Here is a 24,905-nt window from a genome sequence, read left to right as displayed (position 1 = left end):
CCCACCTCTTCCCCTTATATATGGGTGAGATGGCCCTTCCTTAGTCCAATAACACAAAAGAAAAAGGAGAGAAAATAAGCAAGAAAATAGGAAACGGGCTTGTCAGGCCCAACATAAAAGAAAAAAGGGGGAAAAGGGTTCCGCCTATGGGCCCTTCCCCCGCTACACGACAATACGAATAAAGGGAAAAACTATAAGATAAAGTAACCGACTGTAACGGTGTGCTCCGGTGGTCGGCGTCCGCGTCATGCCGAGTAACGGAATGCGGGATCCCGTGTTGCTGCGGCGGCTCGTCGTGGTGGCTGGACTCGTCTCGGTGGCGAGCTGGGTAGTGCCGGCTCCTCGGGTGCTGAGTCGGGGAAGTCCTGCTGCTCCTCTTCTGCTGGCTCGATGACGACTGGTGGTGACGCGCCATCAACCCTCCCGGGGTGGGAAGGACTCGACTCCGGCGAGTCAGGGTGGAGGATCGGCGACGGTGGAAGGAGGTCGGGACGGAGGCGTCGGAGCTCCTGTTCTGCAATCCACGTGTCGTCCGCGCAGGTGTGGCCCGCCCAACGTACTAGGAATCTCCTCGATGCTTCCCCACCTGCATGGTCAATTACCTCCTACAGTACACAATCGATTGCCTCGTGCCTATCGGGTGAAACAATTGGGGGAGTGGTGTCGGCAAACTCACTCACGCTGAAGGGGTCTAGAGAGGCTCGGAGTGGGGAGGAAGAAGGGGCCCGGTACTGAGCTAGGTCCGCCACATTGAATGTAGAGCCTATTTGATGCCGGACGTCGTCTCAACGGCGTCCGACCGTCACCGAAGGAAGGAACTCGGTGTCGTATCGCTAACTGATCGGATTACGTCCACGACGTCAACCGATGGACATGCGGAGAACAGAAATATATGTATGACGATGACGAGGACGATGATTCTACAACGGTACGTGCAATGCGCCGACAAGCTACGAGAGCCAACCCGGAGCGGGGACGGGGTCGCCAAGCTGGGTCGGTCCAGCCCTCCAAGTCGTCCGAGGTGGGTCGAGGCGCGACGCCGCCGAATGGGGCAACTCCCACTGGAATGCTCACACGCGTCGGGCGCCCCACTGCACCGGACAGGTAGGCCGCTCGTCTTCGTTTCGTCGTGCTCTCAACCTGGCCCACTCACCTACCTAACCCGAGCGCGGCGGAGGCAAGACGAAAGAATACCGACGGAAATAAATGGCGCAAAGAGGCTAGGGAAAGCAGAGTACCTTCGCGCTGGCGACGGATTTTCGCACCAACCGGTTCCGGAGGAGGAGTTGTCGGGTGCGCCGGAGGTTGACTGCGGAGGGGCGTGCGTGGCGCAGTCAGCGCGGAGCGTCTGCGAGGGAGATGTGGTCGACGGTGGTGGGCGCGGTCGGCGCAGCGCGGCGCGCGCGAGCAGCGGCGGCGGGCGGCGGCAGCGCGGCGGCAAGCGCCTTGGCGCGGAGCGGGCAGCGCGGCAGCGCAGCGGAGGGCGCGCGCGGCGGCGCTGTGGCGGTGGCGCGCGGCGCGGCGCGCGGCGATGGCGCGCGGCGGGCGCGGCGGTAAGCGGTGGCGGCGGCGCAGCGCGGCGGCGACAGCGCGCGCGGTGGCGCGCGGCGGCGAGCGGCGTGGCGATGCGCGCGGCACGCGCGCGCGCGGCCTGCGACCGGGCGCGGGCGGTGCGGCGCGGCGCGGTTGGCGCGGCAGCGGCGCTGGGCGGTGTAGCGGCGGCGCGCGGCGGCGCGTCGGCGCGGCGGCGCGCGCGTCCGGCTGGCCTTGGCGGCGAGCGCTGGCGCGGGCGTGCGGCGGCGGTGCGCGCGGCGGCAGGGCGCTGATGTGTGGCGGCGAGCGGCATGTGGCGAGCCACGGCGGGCGGCGTGGCGTGCTGTGGCGGCGGCGGTGGCGGCTGCCCTTCCTCCTTCCTCTCCCCTTCTCCTCTTCCTCCCCTCTTCTTCTTCCTCTTCCTCTTCTTCTTCTTTCTTCCTCTTCTTCTTCTTTCTTCCATTCTTCTCCACGACCTGACCTTCTTCTCAAAATACCAATCTTCAAAATTTAGGTCAAAGGTAAGGGAAGAGCCCACCTTTCCCCTTATATATGGGTGAAGATGGCCCTTCCTTAAGTCCAATAACACAAAATAAAAGGGAGAGAAAATAAGCAAGAAAATAGGAAACGGGCTTGTCAGGCCCAACATAAGAAAAAGGGGGGAAAGGGTTCCTCCCATGGGCCCTTCCCCCGCTACACGACAATACGAATAAAGGGAAAACTATAAGATAAATTAACCGAAGGTGTCGGTGTGCTCGGTGGTCGGCGTCCCGTCATGCCATGCCGAGTAACGGAATGCGGAATCCCGTGTTGCTGCGGCGGCTCGCCGTGGTGGCTGGACTCATCTCGGTGGCGAGCTGGGTAGTGCCGCTCCTCGGTGTTGGGTCGGGAAGTCCTGCTGCTCCTGCTGCTGGCTCGATGACGTCCGGTGACGCGCCATCAACCTCCCGGTGGGAAGGACTCGACCGCGAGTCAGGGTGGAGGATCGGCGACGGTGGAAGGAGGTCGGGACGGAGGCGCCGGAGCTCTGTTCAGAACCCACGTGTCGCCCGCGCAGGTGTGGCCCGCCTAACGTACCAGGAATCTCTCGATGCTTCCCACCTGCATGGTCAATTACCTCCTGCAGTACAATCGATTGCCTCGTGCCTATCGGGTGAAACAATTGGGGAGTGGTGTCGGCAAACTCACTCATGTTGAAGGGTCTAGAGAGGTTGGGGTGGGGAGGAAGAAGGGGCCCGATCGAGCTAGGTCCGCCATTGAATGTAGAGCCTATTCCCACGTAGGAGGAATTTCGACGACGACGCGGCGTTGTCGCCCACTCTACGGAGGATCCGGAACGGGCCGGCGCTGCGAGCATGCAGCTTTGTTGCCGCCCCGAGAGTATCTCTCGGCCTGAGTCTGACCATCACTAGGTCTCCCACGCCAAATGCTCTGGTCGGCGATGCAAGTCGGCGCTTGCTTTGTACAATGCATTTTGCTGCGTGATCCTATCATGAATGCGATGATGTAATGCAGAGACATGCTGGCAAATGCAAGTGCGCCCTCGGAAACCCTAACATGAGGATCTATGGGAGCTAGGTCTAGGGGTCGACGGGTGCCTGGCCGAGGCGATCTCAAAGGCTCAACCCGGTGGTTCTGTTCACCGAGGAGTTGTATGCGAACTCAGCGCGTGGTATGACAAGATCCCAAGACGCGAGGTGTTCACCTACGAGGAACGTAGTAGGTTGCCCAAGCTACGATTGACCACCTCCGTCGACCGCCGGTCTGCGGATGGTAGGCAGTCGAGAACTTGAGCCGTGCCCAAGAGGCTCCACAGGGTCCTCCAGAAGTAACTCGTGAAGCGCACGCCACGATCGGACACGATCGAGGATGGCAGGCCATGGAGGCGCACGATCTCTCGGAAGAAGATCTGGGCGACCTTCACGGCGCCGACGCCTTCGCGCAGGGCACGGCGTGGGCCATCTTTGAAAACCTATCCACGACTACCATGACGGAGTCGAGTGCCGCATGTGCGGGCAGTCCCAAGACGGTCCATGCTCACGTCGTTCCCGTGGACGCCTCGGCGTCGTAATGGGGTATAAAGTCCGGCGCTCTTCTTGACCTGCTTGGCCAAGGCACATACACGGCACTGGGCAACTATGTTGCCAACATCGCGCTTTAGGGAAGGCCAGTAGAATTGGCCTTCCATGGCGGCGATCGCCTTGTCGCGCCAAAATGACCGCTAAGGCCTCCGCGTGACATTCCCAAGTGAGGAAGTCACGTAGTGATGTGCGAGGTACGCACAATCTGTTCTTAAAGAACAGGTATCCGCCATAAGGACATAGTCCTTGTAATCGTGGATGGTCCTCGCCGGACTTCTGCGTTGATGGGGCGAAATCAGGGCAGTTATCGTACCCATCTCGGATGGTCTCAACCCCAAGACTGTCACCTTCATGACGTTGAGCACGTGAGTTCTCGGCTGAGGGCGTCGGCTACGACGTTGTCCTTGCCCTTCTTGTGCTTGATGACGAAGGTGTAGTCCTGTAGGTACTCGACCCACCTGGCGTGCCGATCGCCAGTTTCTGCTGCGAGTGCAGGTACTTGAGCGCCTCGTGATCCGAGAAGAGCACGAACTCCGATGATAGGAGGTAGTGTCTCCAATGCCGTAAGGCTTGGATGACCGCGTAGAACTCCTTGTCGACGTGGAATATCGAAGCCTGGCATCGCTTCAGCTTCTGTTGAAGAACTCCACGGTGGCCCTCCCGCCGAGGACGCCCGATGCCGATACCTGAGGCATCGCATGTAACCTCGAACACTTTCCCAAAGTCGGGAAGCCGAGTACCGCGCTGTGTCATCATGAGCTTTATCTGCTGGAAAGCTCTCTGCTGCCGGTGTCCAGCGTAACGACTCCTCCTTGAGGCGTCGGTGATGGGGCCGAACGGAACTGAAGTTCCGTATGAATCGCCTATAGAAAGTCGCCAGTCCTATGAAACTCCTAACGTCGTGCATGTTTGCCGGGTCGCCACGACGTGATGGCCCGGACCTTCTCCGGTCGGCGGTTACGCCCGGGCGGACACGATGAACCCTAAGAAGGCAACCTCGACGCTAGGAAGCTACACTTCTTGGGGTGGGCGAGAGCTGCTCTCGCCAGAGGATGGTGCAGACCGCCAAGGTGGTCTGCATGCTCGCCTCTGGATCTGCTGTAGACGAGGATGTCGCCGGCGAGACGACCACGAACTTCCCTATGAAGGCGCGCAGTACCTCGTTCATGAGACGTTGGAAGGTACTGGGCGCATTGGAGAGGCCGAAGGCATAACCTCCACTCATATAAACCGTCCTTTATCTTAAAGGCGGTCTTCCATTCGCCGGACGGATCCGCATTTCTTGATGGTACCCACTCCTCAAGTCTATCTTGGAGAAGATAGTGGATCCCGCCATCATGTCGAATAGATCCTGCACACGCGAATGGGAAAACGGTACTTGACCGTTATCTTGTTGATGGCACGGCTATCGCAACACATGCGCCACGTGCCATCCTTCTTCGGCGCTAGGAGAGCGGTACGCGCAGGGGCTCATGCTCTCCTGGATGAGGCCCTTCCCCAAAAGCTCCTCACTTGCCGAGCAACTCCTCGTGCCGCGGCTCCATGCGGTAATGCGGTAGGTTCGGAGCGACGCGCCGGGCACCAAGTCGATGGCATGCTGTATGTTCCTCATCGGGGTAATCCGCTGGTAGCTCTTCCGGAAGATATCTCGAACTCCGATATGAGAGCCTCAACCTCTGGGGTGCGAGGGTCACTGCACCGTCAGGGACGTCAAGGGTGACGCCAGACACATAGGTGTATCGTCACCCTCGCGCCAAGGTCGCGAGTGAATAAGGGTCCTCGGACTATCACTAACCCTACTGGTCGGGTCGCGCCGCTTGCTGGCGGCCGTGGGTGTACGGGTGCCACGTAACTCGCCGCCTGGTGCGTAAAGGAGCAGGTGTTCACGCCGCCTGCTAAGGTGACGTCGTGATCATATAACCACGCCGACCGAGGATGATGCTACCCACCTTCATGGGTAGTACATCACAGATGCACGTCCTCGGCGTATGTGTTCACCTTCGGGGACGCGCACGACGCTTCACAGATAGTGATGAAGCGTCGATCCATGAAACGTCGTACGGCGTGGGGTGCTCTATCGAAGTCAACCCTAAGCCGCTGACCATATTATCTGAGATCGCGTTGATGCAACTACCGCTATCCACGATCACCTTACATGCCTTGCCGTTGATCTTGATGTACGTGTAGAAGATCGACGTACGGATGGCCGCTTGATCGAACGTTGTCGGCTGTTGAGCGCCCGTGGCAGTTCAGCGGAGTTGTCAACCCGCGGTGATATCCTATCTCTACTGCTGCCGGGGGTGTCGACAGCGATGTTGGCTAACGGCCGGACGGACGCACGGCCTATCACGGGTGGGGCTCCTCGCGCCTCGATGATCTGGATGAACCCTATCTGTCCATCAGGCTCCTCGTACTCAAGGGCGCATTCCTCGTTCCCGTGATAGTGGTCCTCCTGGGGTACGTCGGCTCCATCGCAATAATCCTGTTCGGTTTCCCCGACATCAATCAAGAGTGTAGATGGGCATTGGTGCGCCCGGTGCCCGCGTCCTTGGCATTTGTAGCACGTGATGTGTGCTTGACTTGGTGCAGCGCTACGGGCCGGGGCATCGCGGTCGGGGCCCGGGCTTGCGGGGTAGACCCCACTGAGGTGGTTGGGGTCGTTCCTTGGCCCCCGGTGACCGGTGCGACCCGAGTGGTCGCGGGTAGGGTGGAACGAGCGGGTGCAAGCCGAACCGTAGGAACTCGCGGCGTGGTGTGCGCGTTGGGCGCCGGGATGTCTTCGACAGGTGGATCCATGTGCTCCACTAGGTGGTATGCCTCATCGACCTCTGCCGGTTGGCAGTCAAGGACCTTGCTGCGCAAGGCGGGCGAAGGCGTGGGCAAAGAGGCCGATGATGACGGGGTCCTCCACGAACGGCAACGCATCCGCATTCCTCGAAAGCCTCGATGTACTCCGACACGGAGTCGACCTTGCTTAAGGTCGAGCCACGAGAGGAAGAGTGTCATCTGGTGACGAGGAACGCATTTGTTCCTTAGCTTCCGCGCCATTTCTGCCCATGACATAATGGGCTGTCCTCTTCGTTCGCCGAGAATTGCTCATTCTCCCAGAAGATCTTGGCTTGTCCGCTGCCGCGTGTCTCTGCGCACTCGACGCAAAGGTCGCCATCCATCCTGTACCACCTGAAATACGAGTTCATTTTGATTCCCAATCAATGAACTCCTTGGGCTTCCTCGAGCCCTCGTGAGACGGTACGTCGGGCGCGCACGCTCCTCTGGATGCGCACGCGATGCTCCTCCGCCGACGCCGTGCGTCATCATAGTGCCGCCGGGCACGGGTAGTTTCGCCGCGGGTCCATGGGGCGACGGGCGGAATGGGTCGTGTCCGCGTCGCCCCCGTGGTAGAGACGACCATCCGCGGTGCTCGGTCCCAAGGCACCGGGTGATGTGGTGGTGGGCATGCACCGCCAACCCCGTAATATGGCGGGGTGGCGGCCGTGGTAGTCTCGCGTCGTGCCGGTGGCTCGCCGAACCGCGGACCACGGGAGGAACGGGTCGAACCGACGGGCGGATAGTCACGGCTCGGTCGCGCCAGACTTGACGATAGGAGATCAGGTCGAGCATAAGGGACCCCGTCGTGGCCACGGGTGTAGTCATCCCGTGGCGATGCATGTCCCAAGCGCGACATCCTGTGGGTCGCGTATGGGCTCCTGGCTAGGCGTCGGTGGTGGTACGCCAGAAACGGGCGATCAGGGGCCTCGTAATCATCAGCAAGGTCCGGGTCGGGGTGACCACGGTATTCGGGTCTACCAGCCCCGTAAGGGGGGCGAGGGGGGCCTCGTGCAACCGGTCCCGCCTCAACTCCGTGCTCGGACACTCGGGTGTCGGCGAGCATCCGCTCCAAGCGCTCCGTCCTGGCTGCCGATGCGCGACGTTGAGCTCCTTGGTCTTCCGGAGGTTCTTCTCTTGGCGGGTACTGGCGAGTGGCGCTTCGTCGTCCTCGTCCTCTACCCCGTGCAGGGGTCGCTCTAGGGGAGTACTCGACGACGGGAGATTTCCCGCGTGGTCGTCGCCTCGTAGTATCCCGGTCTTCGTAGTCACTCGACCGGGAGTCGCCGAGACGCCGCGTGTGCCGCGTGGGGAGTGCTGGGATCGGCGTGAACCACCGGCGATGCCGGTGATTTCGATGTGCCTGGAGCACCCGTGACGCCGGGTGGGACCGGCGTGTCCTCGATATGGGGTAAGGTAGGTTCCGCAATCCGGTGAGGCCGGTTGAGGTCCCGAAAGGTCAATCTCGTTGCCTCTCGCCTCGCGACGGTTCGACTCGTCGCGGGAGGTAGAACCTCCGGCGTTGTGCCATCCGCGCGGATCGCGTCTCTACGGCCATTCCTGGGTACCGATATGGATGCACGTAAATCGATGGATGCGATGCACTAGATGCGCGATGCGATGCGATGCGACGTCGGAGACGTGCTTTGGCGACCACAGCCTGGCTCGATACCAATTTGATGCCGGACGTCGTCTCAACGGCGTCCGACCGTCACCGAAGGAAGGAACTCGTGTCGACGCTAACTGATCGGATTACGCCCACGACGCCAACCGGCGATGGACATGCGGAGAACAGAAATATATGTATGACGATGACGAGGACGATGATTCTACAACGGTACGTGCAATGCGCCGACAAGCTACGAGAGCCAACCCGGAGCGGGGACGGGGTCGCCAAGCTGGGTCGGTCCAGCCCTCCAAGTCGTCCGAGGTGGGTCGAGGGCGCGCACGCCGTCGAATGGGGCAACTCCCACTGGAATGCTCACACGCGTCGGGGCGCCCCGACTGCATCGACAGGTAAGACGCCGTCTTTGTTTCGCCGTTTCTCAATCTGTCCCACTCACCTATCTAACCCGAGCGCGGTGGAGGCAATACGAAAGAATACTGACGGAAATAAATGACGAAAGAGGCTAGGAAAGCAGAGTACCTTCGCCGCGCTGGCGACGGATTTTCGCACCAACTGGTTCCGGAGGAGGGAGTTGTCGTGCGCCGGAGGTTGACTGCGCGGAGCGATGTGGTGCGAGGCCGGTGGGCGGCGCGCGGCAGTGGCGCGGCGCGCGCGGGCGCGGGCGCGGCGGGCGGCGCTTGGGCGGCGGCAGCGCGCGCGCAGCGCGGGCAGCGCGCGACGCAGCGGAGCGCGCGGCGGCGCGCGGTGGGCGCCAGCGGTGGCGCGCAGCGGCGATGGCGATGGCGCGGCGGCGGCGGCGGGCAGCGGCGCGGCGGCGCGGGCGCGGCGCAGCGCGGCGCGCTGGCGGTGGCGCGCGGCGGCGCGTGGCGATGCGCGCGCGGGCGCGAGGCCGGCACGCGACGGCGCGGCCGGTGCGCGGCGGCGGCAGCGGTGAGCGCGGCGCGCGACGGCGCGCGACGGCGCGCGGCGTGGCCGGTCGGCGCTGGCGGCGGCGTTGGAGCGCGGCGCGGCGCAGCGGCGGGCGCGGCGCGGCGGCGGCGGTGCGCGCGTGGGCCGGCGGCGCAGCGCTGGCAGCGCGGCGGCCAGGCGGCGTGCGGCGGCGGGCGGTGGCGCTTGTGGCGGTGGCGCGGCGGCTGCCCTTCCTCCTTCCTCTCCCCCTTCTCCTCTTCCTCCCCTCTTCTTCTTCCTCTTCCTCTTCTTCTTCTTTCTTCCTCTTCTTCTTCTTTCTTCTATTCTTCTCCACGACCTGACCTTCTTCTCAAAATACCAATCTTCAAAATTTAGGTCAAAGGTAAGGGAAGAGCCCACCTTTTCCCCTTATATATGGGTGAAGATGGCCCTTCCTTAAGTCCAATAACACAAAATAAAAGGGAGAGAAAATAAGCAAGAAAATAGGAAACGGGCTTGTCAGGCCCAACATAAGAAAAAGGGGGGAAAGGGTTCCTCCCATGGGCCCTTCCCCCGCTACACGACAATACGAATAAAGGGAAAACTATAAGATAAATTAACCGAAGGTGTCGGTGTGCTCCGGTGGTCGGCGTCCGCGTCATGCCGAGTAACGGAATGCGGAATCCCGTGTTGCTGCGGCGGCTCGCCGTGGTGGCTGGACTCGTCTCGGTGGCGAGCTGGGTAGTGCCGGCTCCTCGGGTGTTGGGTCGGGGAAGTCCTGCTGCTCCTCTGCTGCTGGCTCGATGACGTCCGGTGGTGACGCGCCATCACTATTCCCCACGTAGGAGGAATTTCGACGACATACGCGTTGTCGCCCACTCTTCGGAGGATCCGGAACGGGCCGGCGCTGCGAGCATGCAGCTTCGTTGCCGTCCCGGGAGAGTATCTCTCCGGCCTGAGTCTGACCATCACTAGGTCTCCCACGTCAAATGCTCTGGGTCGGCGATGCAAGTCGGCGGCTTGCTTGTACAATGCATTTTGCTGCGTGATCCTATCATGAATGCGATGATGTAATGCAGAGACATGCTGGGCAAATGCAAGTGCATCCTCGGAAACCCTAACATGAGGATCTATGGGAGCTAGGTCTAGGGGTCGACGGGGTGCCTGGCCGTAGGCGATCTCAAAGGGGCTCAACCCGGTGGTTCTGTTCACCGAGGAGTTGTATGCGAACTCAGCGCGTGGTATGACAAGATCCCAAGACGCGAGGTGTTCGCCACGAGGAACGTAGTAGGTTGCCCAAGCTACGATTGACCACCTCCGTCGACCGCCGGTCCCGCGGATGGTAGGCAGTCGAGAACTTGAGCTGTGCCCAAGAGGCTCCACAGGTCCTCCAGAAGTAACTTGTGAAGCGCACGCCACGATCGGACACGATCGAGGATGGCAGGCCATGGAGGCGACGATCTCGGAAGAAGATCTGGGCGACCTTCACAGCGTTAGACGGCTTCGCGCAGGGCACGAAGTGGGCCATCTTTGAAAACCTATCCACGACTACCATGATGGAGTCGTGGTGCCTCGCGGTGCGGGGCAGTCCCAAGACGAAGTCCATGCTCACGTCGTCCCGTGGACGCCGGCGCCGGCAATGGGGTATAAAGTCCGCGCTCTTCTTGACCTGCTTGGCCAAGGCACATACACGGCACTGGGCAACTATGTTGCCAACATCGCGCTTTAGGAAGGCCAGTAGAATTGGCCTTCCATGGCGGCGATCGTCTTGTCGCGGCGAAATGACCGCTAAGGCCTCGCGTGACATTCCCAAGTGAGGAAGTCACGTAGTGATGTGCGGGTACGCACAATCTGTTCTTAAAGAACAGGTATCTGCAAGGCGACATAGTCCTTGTAATCCTGGGATGGTCCTCGCCGGACTTCCGCGATGATGGGGCGAAATCAGGGCAGTTATCGCACCCATCTCGGATGGTCTCAACCCCAAGATTGTCACCTTCATGACGCGTTGAGCACGTGAATTCTCCCTGAGGGCGCCGGCTACAACGTTGTCCTTGCCCTTCTTGTGCTTGATGACGAAGGTGTAGTCCTCAGAGGTACTCGACCCACCTGGCGTGCCGATCGCCAGTTTCTGCTGCGAGTGCAGGTACTTGAGCGCCTCGTGATCCGAGAAGAGCACGAACTCCGATGATAGGAGGTAGTGTCTCCAATGCCGTAAGGCTTGGATGACCGCGAGAACTCCTTGTCGACGTGGAGTATCGAGCTTTGCATCATTCAACTTCTCACCAAGAACTCGACGGGTGGCCCTCCTGGCCGAGGACGCCCGATGCCGATACCGAGGCATCGCATGTAACCTCGAACACTTTCCCAAGTCGGAAGCCGTGAGTACCAGCACCTGTGTCATCATGAGCTTTATCTGCTGGAAAGCCCTCTCGCTGCCGGTGTCCAAAGTAACGACTCCTCCTTGAGGCAGTCGGTGATGGGGGCCGTAACGGAACTGAAATTCCGTATGAATCGTCTATAGAAAGTCGCCAGTCCTATGAAACTCCTAACGTCGTGCATGCTTGCCGGGGTCGGCCACGACGTGATGGCCCGGACCTTCTCCGGGTCGGCGGCAACGCCCTGGGCGGACACGATGAACCCTAAGAAGGCAACCTCGACGCAAGGAAGCTACACTTCTTGGGGTGGGCGAGCTGCTCCTCGCCAGGATGGTGCAGACCTGCCGAAGGTGGTCTGCATGCTCGCTCTCTGGATCTGCTGTAGATTTGCGATGTCGCCGGGCGAGACGACCACGAACTTCCTATGAAGGCGCCGCAGCCTCGCTCATGAGACGTTGGAAGGTACTGGGCGCGTTGGAGAGGCCGAAGGCATAACCCTCCACTCATATAAACCGCCCTTTATCTTAAAGGCGGTCTTCCATTCGCCGCCAGGACGGATCCGCATTTGATGGTATCCACTCTCAAGTCTATCTTGGAGAAGATAGTGGATCCTGCCATCATGTCGAATAGATCCTGCACACGCGAATGGGAAAACGGTACTTGACCGTTATCTTGTTGATGGCACGCTATCGCAACACATGCGCCACGTGCCATCCTTCTTCGGCGCTAGGAGAGTGGGTACTGCGCAGGGCTCATGCTCCTGAATGAGGCCCTTCCCAAAAGCTCCTCACTTGCCGTAGCAACTCCTCGTGCCAGCGGCTCCATGCGGTAATGCGGTAGGTTCGAAGCAACGCGCCGGGCACCAAGTCGATGGCATGCTGTATGTTCCTCATCGGGGTAATCCGCTGGTAGCTCTTCCGGAAGACATCTCCGAACTCCGAGGAGAGCCTCAACCTCTGGGGTGCGAGGGGTCACTGCACAGTCAGGGACGTCAAGGGTGACGGCCAGACACATAGGTGTATCGTCACTCTCGCGCCAAGGTCGCGAGTGAATAAGGGTCCTCGACTATCACTAACCCTACTGGTCGGGTCGCGCCGGCTTGCTGGCCGGCCAGGTGTACGGGTGCTACGTAACTCGCCGCCTGGTGCATAAAGGAGCAGGTGTTCACGCGCCCTGCTAAGGTGACGTTGTGATCATATAACCATGGCCGACCGAGGATGATGCTACCCACCTTCATGGGTAGTACATCACAGAGTACGTCCTCGGCGTATGTGTTCACCTTCAGGGGGACGCGGCACTGACGCTTCACAGATAGTGATGAAGCGTCGATCCACGAAACGTCAGACGGGCGTGGTGCTCTATCAAGTCAACCCTAAGCCGCTGACCATAGTATCTGAGATCGCGTTGATGCAACTACCGCTATCCACGATCACCTTGCACGCCTTGTCGTTGATCTTGATGTACGTGTAGAAGATCGATGTACGAGTGGCCGCATCAACGAACGGTGTCGGCTGTTGAGCAGCCCGTGGAAGTCTAGCGGAGTTGTCAACCCGCGGTGATATCCTATCTCTACTGCTGCCGGGTGTGTCGACAGCGATGTTGGCTAATGGCCGGACGGACGCACGGCCTGTCACGGGTGGGGCTCCTCGCGCCTCGATGATCTGGATGAATCCTATCTGTCCATCGGGCTCCTCGTACTCAAGGGCGCATTCCTCGTTCCCGTGATAGTGGTCCTCCGGGTACGCGTCGGCTCCATCGCAATAATCCTGTTCGGTTTCCGACATCAATCAAAAGTGTAGATGGGCATTGGTGCCCGGTGCCCTCGCCCTTGGCATTTGTAGCACGTGATGTGTGCTTGACTTGGTGCAGCGCTACGGGCGGGCATCGCCGGTCGAGGCCCGGCTTGCGGGTAGACCCCACTGAGGGGGTTGGGGTCGTTCTGGCCCCGGTGACGGTGCGACCCGAGTGGTCGCGGGTAGGTGGAACGAGCGGGTGCAAGCCGAACCGTAGGAACTCGCGGCGTGGTGTGCGCGTTGGGCGCCGGGGTGTCTTCGACAGGCGGATCCATGTGTTCCACTAGGTGGTATGCCTCGTCAACCTCTGCCGGTTGGCAGTCGAGGACCTTGCTGCGCAAGGCGGGCCGAAGGCCGTGGGCGAAGAGGCCGATGATGATGCGGGGATCCTCCACGAAACGGCAACGCATCCGGCATTCCTCGAAAGCCTCGATGTACTCCGACACCGGGAGTCGACCTTGCTTAAGGTCGAGCCACGAGAGGAAGAGTGTCATCTGGTACTGACGAGGAACGATTTGTTCCTTAGCTTCGCGCCATTTCTGCCTACGACATGATGGGCTGTCCTCGTAGTTCGGCCGAGAATTGCTCATTCTCCCAGAAGATCTTGGCTTGCCCGCTGCCGTGTCTCCGCGTACTCGACGCAAAGGTCGTCATCCATCCTGTACCACCTGAAATACGAGTTCATTTTTGATTCCCAGTCAATGAACTCCTTGGGCTTCCTCGAGCCCTCGTAGACGGGTACGTCGGCGCGCACGCTCCTCTGGATGCGTGCACGATGCTCCTCGCGCCGACGCTCGTCGTCATCATAGTGCCGCTCGGGCACGGGTAGTCCTCGTCGCTGGTCCATGGGGCGACGGGGCGGGAATGGGTCGTGTCCGCGGTCGTCCCCGTGGTAGGGACGACCATCCCGCGGTGCTCGGTCCAAAGGCACCGGACGATGTGGTGGTGGGCATGCACCGTCAGCCCCGTAATATGGCGGGGGTGGCGGCCGTGGGTAGTCCTCGCGTCGTGCCGGTGGCTCGTCGAACCGCGGACCCCGGGGAAGAACGGGGTCGAACCGACGAGCCGGATAGTCACGGCTCGGTCGCGCCAGATTGACGTATTGGGAGATCAGGTCGAGCATAAGGGACCCCGTCGTAGCCACGGGCGTAGTCGTCCCACGGGCGATGCATGTCCCAAGCGCGGACATCCTGTGGGTCGCGCACGGGCTCCCTAGCTAGGCGCACGGTGGCGTACGCCGTAAATGGGCGATCAGGGACCTCGTAATCATCAGCAAGGTCCGGTCGGGTGACCACGGTATTCGGACGGCCGCGTGCAACCGTCCCGCCTCAGCTCCGGCTTGACACTGGGTGTCGGCGAGCATCCGCTCCAAGCGCCCGCCCTAGCTGCCGGCGCGCGACGTTGAGCTCCTTGGTCTTCCGGAAGTTCTTCTCTTGGCGGGTACTGGCGAGTGGCGCCTCTTCGCCTCGCCCTCTACCCCGCAGGGGTCGCCTGGGAGTACTCGACGACGGGAGATTTCCGTGTGGTCGCCGCCTCGTGGTATCCCGGTCTTCGTAGTCACCGATCGAGTCGCCGAGGACGCGCGGTGTGCCGCGTGGGAGTGCTGGGAACGGCGTGAACCATCGGGCGATGCCGGTGATCTCGATGCGCTGGAGCACCCGTGGACGCCGGGTGGGACCGGCGTGTCCTCGATATGGGGTAAGGTAGGGATCCGCAACCGTGAGGCCGGTTGAGGTCCCGAGAGGGCAATCTCGTTGCCTCTCGCCTCGCGACGGTTCGACTCGTCCGCGGGAGGTAGAACCTCCGCGTTGCGCCATCCGTCGCGGATCGCGCTCACGCCATTCCTGGGTACCGATATGGATGCACGAAAATCGATGGATGCGATGCACTAGATGCGATGCGCGATGCGATGCGATGCGGTCGAGACGCGGCTGTGGCGACCACAGCCTGGCTCTGATACCAATTTGATGCCGGACGTCGTCTCAACGGCGTCCGACCGTCACCGAGGGTAGGAACTCGGTGTCGTATCACTAACTAATCGGGTTACATCCACGACGTCAACCGATGGATATGCGGAGAACAGAAATGCATGTATGACGATAACGGGGACGATGGTTCTACTATGGTACGTGCAATGCGCCGACAAGCTACGAGAGCCGATCCGGAGCGGGTACGGGGTCGCCTAGCTAGGTTGAACCAGCCCTCCAAGTCGTCCGAGGCGGGTCGAGGGCGCGCACGCCGTCGAATTGGGGTAACTCCCACTAGAACGCTCACGCGCGTCGGGGCGTCCCGACTCGTACCGGGCAGGTAAGACGCTCATCTTTGTTTCGTCGTTCTCTCAATCTGTCTCACTCACCTATCTAACCCGAGCGCGGTGGAGGCAATACGAAAGAATACTGAAGGAAATAAATGACGTATAGAGGCGAGGGAAGCAGAGTACCTTCGTCGCGCTGGCGACGGGATCTTCGCACCAACTGGTTCCGTAGGAGGGAGTTGTCGGGGGCGCCGGAGGTTGACTGGTGCGGAGGGGCGGTTGCGCGTAGACGGTGCGGAGCGGTGCAGGGTGGCGTGGTCGACGGCGAGCAGTGCGGTGGGACGACGTCACGAGCACGGCGGCGATGTTGCCGCGGTCGGACGACGGCGGTCACGGCTAGCGCGGCACGAAGCGACAGCTTGGTGAGGGCGTGAGCGGAGCGGCGGCACAGCGGCGCGGCGGCAGGCGGCGGTGGCGGCGCGAGGACGGCACGGCGGCAGCGCTGACGGCACGGGCGGTGGCGCTGGGCGGCGCGCGGCGCGCTGCGGCGGGCGCGTTGGCGCGGCGGCGGCGCGCGCGGGCGATCGCGCGGCGGGCGCGCAGCGCAGCGCTGGCGCGGGCGCGGCGGGCGCGCAGCGGCGCGCGTGCACGGCGCGCGCGGCGCGCGGCGGCGCTCGAACGGCAGGTGGCGCTGGGCGCGCGAACGGCGGCGGCGTGTGGGGGCGGCGCGCGACGGCGGCGGCGGCGGCGGCTCCCCTTCCTCCTTCCTCTCCCTTTCTCTTCTTCCTCTCTTCTTCTTCTTCTTTCTTCTCTTCTTCTTCTTTCTTCTCTTCTTCTCCACGACCTGACCCTTCTTTCTCAAAATGCAATTCTTCAAAAATTTGGTCAAGGTAAGGGAAGCGCCCACCTCTTCCCCTTATATATGGGTGAAGATGGCCCTTCCTTAAGTCCAATAACACAAAATAAAAGGGAGGGAAAATAAGCAAGAAAATAGGAAACGGGCTTGTCAGGCCCAACATAAAAAAAGGGGGGGAAAGGGTTCCTCCTATGGGCCCTTCCCCCACTACACGACAATACGAATAAAGGGAAAACTATAAGATAAAGTAACTGACTGTAACGGTGTGCTCCGGTGGTCGGCGTCCGCGTCATGCCGAGTAACGGAATGCGGGATCCCGTGTTGCTGCGGCGGCTCGTCGTGGTGGCTGGACTCGTCTCGGTGGCGAGCTGGGTGGTGTCGGCTCCTCGGGTGCTGAGTCGGGGAAGTCCTGCTGCTCCTCTGCTACTGGCTCGATGACGTCCGGTGGTGACGCGCCATCAAAGGCGTTAGCCAGCGCTTGACCAAGACCGAGTTGGCTCAGCGCATCAAGGCCGAGTTGACTCAGTGCAGTCAAACCAATTACCACAATGAGTCGACTCAACTCGACTCGGTTTTAGGTAACCGAGGTGTCACACGCTGAGTCAACTCAGTGGGACCCGGTTTTTAGAAGGGCATTTGAAGGTAAAAACATTAATCTGAAAGGGCATTTTTATCAAGACAAAAAAAAGGAGAAACGTTCGGGCTTAAGTGAGTTGCCGGCGACGCCGTAGAGTGCTGTCCCTGCTCGCGTGCGCCATCGCCGCTTGCCGCCGCCACCACAATCGCTCACCGCTACCGCCGGCACCGCTTGTCACGGCCGCTGCTGTCGTTCGCCTCTAGCTGTCGCGACCACCTCTCGTCACCGCCGTTCACAGCCACTATCGCTGCCCGTTGCCGCCGGCGCCGCCGCTCACTGTCGGCACCATCGCTCACCGCCACTGTTTGTGCCCATTGCCGCCGGCGCCACCGCTCATTGCCAGGACCGCCACTCGCCGCCGCCCCCCCTCGCCACCGCTGTCCCCGCGCGTTGCGGCCATAGCTGCTCGGCGTGGCCCGGTGTTGCCTTCATCACCCGGCGCCGCCCCGTGCCGCCGGATGCCGCCCCGCGCCGCCCAGCACTGCCCAGCGCCGCCCAGCACCGCCCGAGCGCCCGCGCTTCGCGCTACTCGCGCCACCCGCGCCGCGCGCCGCCAGCCCAGCCGCTGGACCCAAGCCGCGCCACCGCGTGCCCAAGTCCAGCCGGCCGACCCAATGGGCCCTACGGCCTAATGGGCCGGCTCCAACCGGCCAGCCCACCAGGCCCAGCCACCGAAACCGTGCCCGAGACTCCAAAATCCCGCGCACTGAGGCGCCGCCTGCCAACTGCCTAGTCGCCATGTCTCGCGTCCCGAGGCGCCGTTTGTTTGATGGCTGAGCTCGCACCCCGAGGCTGCCACGTCAGCCCTAGCCCCCTTGTGGGCCTTGCTAATTGGGCTGCCTCCGGCCCAGGGCTTCGGCCCAGATCGCGATCCAGCCAGCAGCCAAGACCGGGGCCTAGACCGCGGCCCAGACGGCGGCCCAGTCCTGCGGCCCAGCCTGATCCAGTCCTGTCGCCGCCGCCTCCGGCCACCGCCGCCGCCTCCGGCCACGCCGCCTCGCCACTATCGCCGCCGCCGACCATCGCTGCCGCCGCTCCGCCCGCCATCGCTGCGCCGCCGACACCGCCGCTGACGTCGTTCGACGCCGCCGCCGCCGCCGCTTGACGCCATCGCTCGATGCCGCCGCCGCCGCTCGACGCCATCACTCGATGCCGCCGCTGCCGCTCGACGCTGCTGCCCGCCGTTCGTCGATGCTGCTCACCGACGCCACTCACCGACGCCGTTCGCCAACGCCGCCACCAGCACCACGCTGACTATCCATGGATCATCGCCCACACGAAGATAGGACACCCTTTGGCCCCGACGAATTGAGGACCTCATGCAGGACCATACCGGGACACTTCCACCGACAAGCGGGACGTGCAGTCGAAGATCACTGTCCTCCGAGGAGGACGACGGACCACGCTCTCATCGCAAGACGGACGTCCTGCATCACGATCATGACGTACAACTATCAAGAAGGGCAAACACGTACTCTTTCATCTACGGCGGGCGTCGACTCATATGGTACCCCTCGGTGTGGCTACCATCACTACCCACGCAGTCGACGACGGCGCCATCCCGCACTACACCCTCCGCCATTATCACTAATGGCTGCATCTTCCGGCGCGAACTGGAATATGACCGGGAGTCCTCTCCCATATGCTACGCCGTGACACTATCGGACGGAACTACTGAGTCGGGGCATGAGACTCCACCCCCGGAGATCACCCAACTCCTCGAGGAGTATGCGGATGTATTTCTCGCCGAGCTGCCGAGTGAGCTCCCTCCCTTACGACATATTCAGCACGCCATTGATTTGGTCTTGGGAGCCACTCTCCCTAACCTTCCCCACCACCGGATGGATCCGATTAAGTATGAAGAACTGTACACCTAGGCGAAGGATCTCCTTGCTAAAGGCTTAATTAGGGAAAACCTTAGCCCGTGTGCCGTACCGGCCTTGCTCGCCCCAAAGAAGGATGGTACTTGGAGGATGTGCTGCGACTCGCGAGTCATCAACAAGATCATGGTGAAATACCATTTTCCCATACCACGAGTCCAGGATCTATTCGACGAGATGGTAGGCGCGTCTATCTTTTCCGAGATAGACTTACGGAGCGGCTACCATAAAGTCAGGATTAGACCTGGAGACGAATAAAAGATGGCCTATTCGAGTGGAACGTGATGCCGTTCGGGTTGTCAAATGCGCCTAGCACCTTCCTGAGCTTGATGAACAAGGTGCTTCGACCGTACATCGGCAGTTTTGTTGTCGTATATTTTGACGACATCCTGGTGTACAGTAAGACCCGTGAAGAACATGCACAACATCTACGACACGTGTGCACATCACTACGCCAGGAGAAGCTGTACGCCCATCCCAAGAAGTGTACCTTCTTCACCTCCGAGGTCTCCTTTCTCGGATTTATCATATCCACGAACGGAGTAGCCGTCGATCCGGCCAAGATCGATGCCATAATTTCCTTGCCCAAGCTTAAGAGCATCCACGACGTCCGTAGCTTTATTGGACTCGCCATCTTCTATCGAAGGTTTATTCCAGGGTTTAGTGGGGTTACCGCGCCCATTACTGACATCCTCAAGGGGGAAAAATTTGAGTGGACCCCCTCCGTCGACCAGGCCTTCAAGCTTCTTAAGAAGCTCATGATCGAGGCCCCGGTCCTCAAGCTCCCGGATTTCAACAAGGTATTCGAAGTCGCGTGTGATGCATCCGGAGTCGGGATCGGCGGAGTGCTCAGCCAAGAGGGACATCCTATCGAGTACTTCAGTGAGAAGTTGAATGATACTCGAAGGCCGTATGACAACTACGAACGAGAGTTCTACGCTCTCGTACAGTCCCTGCGCCATTGGCGCCACTAACTACTCCCCAAGGATTTTGTGCTATACTCGGATCACAGAGCCCTTCGACACCATCACGATCAGAAGAAGGTTAGCGATCGCCATGCTTGATGGATCACCTACCTCCAAGATTTCACCTTCGTTATACGACATAAGAAGGGAAAGGAAAACGTCGTCGCCGACGCCTTGAGTCGGCGACCACTAATCCTTAATATCATGAAGACCCAAGTCCTTGGGTTTGAAAAGATCCGAGACGACTACGCCAAGTGTCCAGACTTCTCCAAAGTCTATTCCTCCCTCATAGACATGACCACTCCCAGATCGAGAGATTACTTCATCGACGACGACTACCAATTTTACGGTAGAAGATTATGCGTACCTCGGGCCTCGATTCGGGATTTCCTCATCCAAGAGACACATGCTGGTGGACTTAGTGGCCACTTTGGAATTAACAAGACGATCCACGCACTTGAGGAGAAATTTTATTGGACATCACTGAAGAGGGACGTCGGAAGATTTATTTCACGTTGCCTTACTTGTTCTCGCGCGAAACTCACCAAACAGAACACAGGGCTGTACACCCCCCTACCAGTCCCGGAGAGACCATGGGAGGATGTTAGCCTGGATTTTGTTTTGGGATTACCCAAAACCGCGCGCCACCACGATTCGATTATGGTCGTGGTAGATCGATTCTCAAAGATGGCACACTTCATCCCGTGCTCGAAGACCTTTGACGCCTCCCGGATAGCTCGGCTCCTCTTCGACCATGTCATCAAGCTACATGGAGTGCTCAAGACAATCGTCTCGGATCGAGACGTAAAATTTACCAGTTATTTCTGGAAAACGTTGTGGGTCCTTATGGGCACACAACTTAAATTTTCTTCAGCATACCATCCCCAGACGGATGGCCAGACCGAGGTTGTTAACCGCAGCCTTGACAATCTACTGAGATCTATTGTCGGTGATAATGTAGCCGCATGGGATCAAGTACTTCCTCGAGCGGAGTTCGCCTTTAACTACTTGGTTAATCGTACCACGGGCAAGGCGCCGTTTGAGATCATCTATGGTCAACTACCACGCCGACCCCTTGACCACATGCCATTACATGAAAAACATAGAATTTCAGATAATGCATTAGAATTTGCCGAGCATATTAAGAACATGCGTGATGTCATACATTCATGCATTGCATCCATGAATGAGCAATATAAGGCGTCCGCCAATAAGGGTCGTAGATCCATGTCATTCTCTGAGGGAGAATTAGTCTTGGTCAGATTGAGGCCTGAGAAGCTCTCTCCAGGGGTCGCTACGAAGCTCCATGCTCGTATCGCCAGGCCACTTTTCGTCGAGAGGTAGGATCTTCTTTGTGGTAAAAGGGGTAATTACTGATCTAGACGACGAACTCCTTCCGGGCCGTCAAACGCCCCTCTCATCTTAGACGCCTAGTTGGTCATCACGGTCATTGGGAGTTTGACCCAGGATCAATATCTTTCTAGTGATCGACGCGGACCTTCCTCCCCATCTGTGAATGCCCGACTACTTGCTCATTCGATGATTTCATTTAACGGCATGCATTCATATAAATCACGAACCCATCCATCGATTCCTGTGATGTAATACGAGCCGAACGATCCCGGCAGGTCGTATTACATCAGCTCACCACCACTGTCGTCGCCTCTTGCGCCGCTGCCTTTGTCTCCAGCCCAATGCTCCCCGTAGGGCGTGTCAACTAATCCTCCGTCACAAGGACGCCGCCGGTCACCTGTCACCGCCCGACCGAAGGCCACCGCTCATCGTTGTCGCCGCCGCATCGGACCATTCCCGCCACTTATACTCGCTTATGTTCACTGCGACTTACCGGACCTCGGTCCCGCAGGTCAAACCGCTTTCCCCTTTTGAGTATTATTACTTCTTTCAATATTTTCTCGCGTGCTCCGCTGCCGAGGGTTAGCTGTTATACATGCCCTGTTACTTTGGGTTTGGGGAGAGTAGTCACCTTTGTCCGTTCCGTCCCACCTTTGTTGCCGAGAATAGACCGTCCGATCGAGGATACCCACACCGTTGGAGTTCATCGTTGATTTATTGGGTCATTGGGAGTCGGATCATACGTTGCACGTATGGATCACTTCCAGGGTGTTCGTCTTACCACGGTTGCTGAATTGTACTTCTCATTATTTTCAACGAATTTGCATCAAAGTCATCATCCATTGAATTATTATACGTGATTGGTTATCACGCCCTGTGTTGCAACGCGAGCCGTTGGTCCCGGCCTGACCTGTTGCATCACTCCTTGCTCGCTCTATACCAAATATTTAGTGATTAAGGAAAATACTCATATTTTGTTGTTTTAAGTCTAAAAGACAAAACATCGACATATTTACACAAATTTTAGGCTTATCACAAAGATTCGCGTTCACATCGCTGGAATGGCATCTTCGGCTATGAAGACCATGGCAAGAGGTTAAAGAAGCCATCTTCACTCGTGAGCCATTTGATCCATGCCTTGGGGGTTTAACGGCTATGATTAAATCATACTTGTCAACACCCATAGGTTTGTTAGTCTGCATAGAGTCAACAAGTTGGCTCTTTTTCACAGGTGGCATGCTCTGATTCGTTTGCATTATCGCCCGCAGACAAGTCATCATCTAAAAATAAAGAAAACAACTATTTAAAGTACAAAAAATGATCTTGATTGTCTGATCACTCTAATGAAAATTAACGATCAAGATTAAAACATAAACTCTAAGAAACTCCCATATTGACACAAGATTGGGGAAGGGCCTTGCTTACCCCTCTTGATTTGTATACATGATTTTGTGTTTACAGTAGTGATAGGACCCTAACTTTTAATATTTAATAAAAGCAATAACACAATTTGGTGGCATGGACGCCAACGCATCGACACCGGACGCGCCCCCAATTTCAACCGAAGTCAATACCTCTGCTACGGACACACCGCCATTGTCAACCGAAGTCAACACCTCCACCACGGACACGCCGCAACCATCATCTGACAACTTCAACATACCGGCGTTACGCACTTCTCCATGCACGCACGCTCCTTCGCGCATCATGACACATCGCCAATGGCAGATCAACAACTACCCCTTCGTGTGACACGAAGCACGTCTCTCGTCCTTAATTTCTTGTCTTTTATTTCTCGTCGTTAAGTCGTGTTTTCTCTTTCCTCCAAGGCCTATATATATAGGCCATTGTTTCAAGAAATAGTTAGGCAGTCATTATTAAAGAATTGAGTTTTATTAACTCTTCTTGGAGGACTGCCTAGCCTCCCTATCCCTCTCCAACCCTACCTCCGCCGCCTCCGCCATCGCTGCCCCCACTGCCTCGCATCACCGGCCGCCTTCTTCGCCATATCTCTCCCTCTCTCTTTCTCTCTTGTCCTCTCTCTCTCCTCCTTTCCCCTTCTCTTCCCTTGCCTTTGGCCACCCAGGACAGCCATCCCCAGGATGCCCAAGGTTGCCACCCAAGGCCGCCTAGGGCAGCCACCCCAGGCTGCCCTAGGCCACCGCCCAAGGCTGCCCAGGACAGCCGCCCCAAGCCGTCCCAGGCCGCCACCCAAGGCCGCCCAGGGCAGCCACCCCAGGCCACCCAAAGCCGCCTCCCCAAGCCGCCAAAGGCAGCCACCCAGCCCGCCCAGGGTAGCCCGCCCTTGGCCACCCAGGGCACCCACCCCAAGCTGCCCAAGGCCGCCGCCCTTGGCCGCCTAAGGCAGCCACCCAGGCCGCCCAAGGCCGCCGCCCCAAGCCGCCCAGGGCTACCCGCCCTAGGCCGCCCAAGGCAGCCACCTAGGCCGCCCAGGGTAGCCCGCCCTAGGCCGCCCAAGGCGCCACCCCAGGCAACCCAAGGCAGTCTCCCCCGACCGCTTAGGGCAGCCAACCCTTGGCCGACCAAGGCTACTGCCAAGACTGCTCAAGGTCGCCTTCCCTCCGGTACTCGCACACCCCATCCCCGATCGTGTCCGTTCGTCCAACTCGCTTTCAGCCAGCGCCGTTCAACGCCCGGAACACCCAGAATATTTCGTCCATTGGGCCGCTCAACGCTCGGATTTGCCCAGTCTTGTCACGATCAGAATTCCCCACAACCTCTCAACACACTACGGTCTGAAGTACGCCTGAACTCTTTGGTGTCCAAGTGTTCTCCGTCCAGTATTCCATGAGAAGTCTCCATCGCCGTCAGATTTGATTTGATTTGGATTTTCCTACAATTCTCTTCGAGAGTTTCTTTCGTGATATGAATTCGGGTATTGATTTTGGTGCCTTGGCATCATCGCAGTGGGCGAAAACAGTACTCCCGCCCTCGACGAGGATCGGAGCTGCACCACCAGTATTTCATTGGTTTTAAATTCTGAATTCGACCGTGTGGATTTCTGTGGTCTGTTTTATCCCTCCTTCCAAACCCGTTTGGCCCCTCCTTCCGTCGTCATCCCATCCATCCCCTCAGTCGCCCTTTTCCCTAGCTGTCCTACATCAGAATTTTATGCATTTAAATATTTTGTAATGGGGTTTTATCATATATTTACATGTTAATTAATATTTCCAATAATTTTCTGCTTTTCCCTATTTTTCTGTTAATTGACAAACTTTACGTAATTTATATAAGCTTAGAATATTTCTATTTAAAGAAAATGACAAGTTTAAAAGTTAATTTTAATGTTAATTAACGCAGGGATGAATTCCTGTAGTGTTTAGATTTTTTATCGAATTATTTTGGAAATTATTTGAGAAATAAATAATTTTTTAAAATGAAAAAGGATATATTTGTAAGGAAAAGAGGAGTTTGAAAGCAATTTCTATAGTGGGTGGGGTTTCTTTTAAAGTTTTGTTGCAATTCTTTCCTTAAAAGAGCTCTCAGTTGCCCATTGCTGGCATAAAAATGTAATGAAATTATTTGCTCAGTTTTATTGAATTAATCAGAATATTTATATGATTTTTCTATTCTGTTTTTAGGAAATATGATGGAGAGAGAAAGCTAAGGGCATCTACATAAATACTTTTGGATGTCGTCAATTTGCCTATGTTGATGGATAAAAATAAATTACTTATTGTGGTTAAAATGGTAATTTTTACCATTTAACCTACCATAAGAGTGAAATTTTGAAATGAGGAGGCCTGATATAACACAACATGCCCAGATCAAATGGCTCACGATACACCATAGGAGATGGACGAGGATACATTATGC

Source organism: Wolffia australiana, chromosome 10, assembly GCF_029677425.1.
Source record: "Wolffia australiana isolate 7733 chromosome 10, ASM2967742v1".
Lineage (NCBI taxonomy): Eukaryota > Viridiplantae > Streptophyta > Magnoliopsida > Alismatales > Araceae > Wolffia > Wolffia australiana.
Note: the sequence above shows the minus strand (reverse complement) of the source record.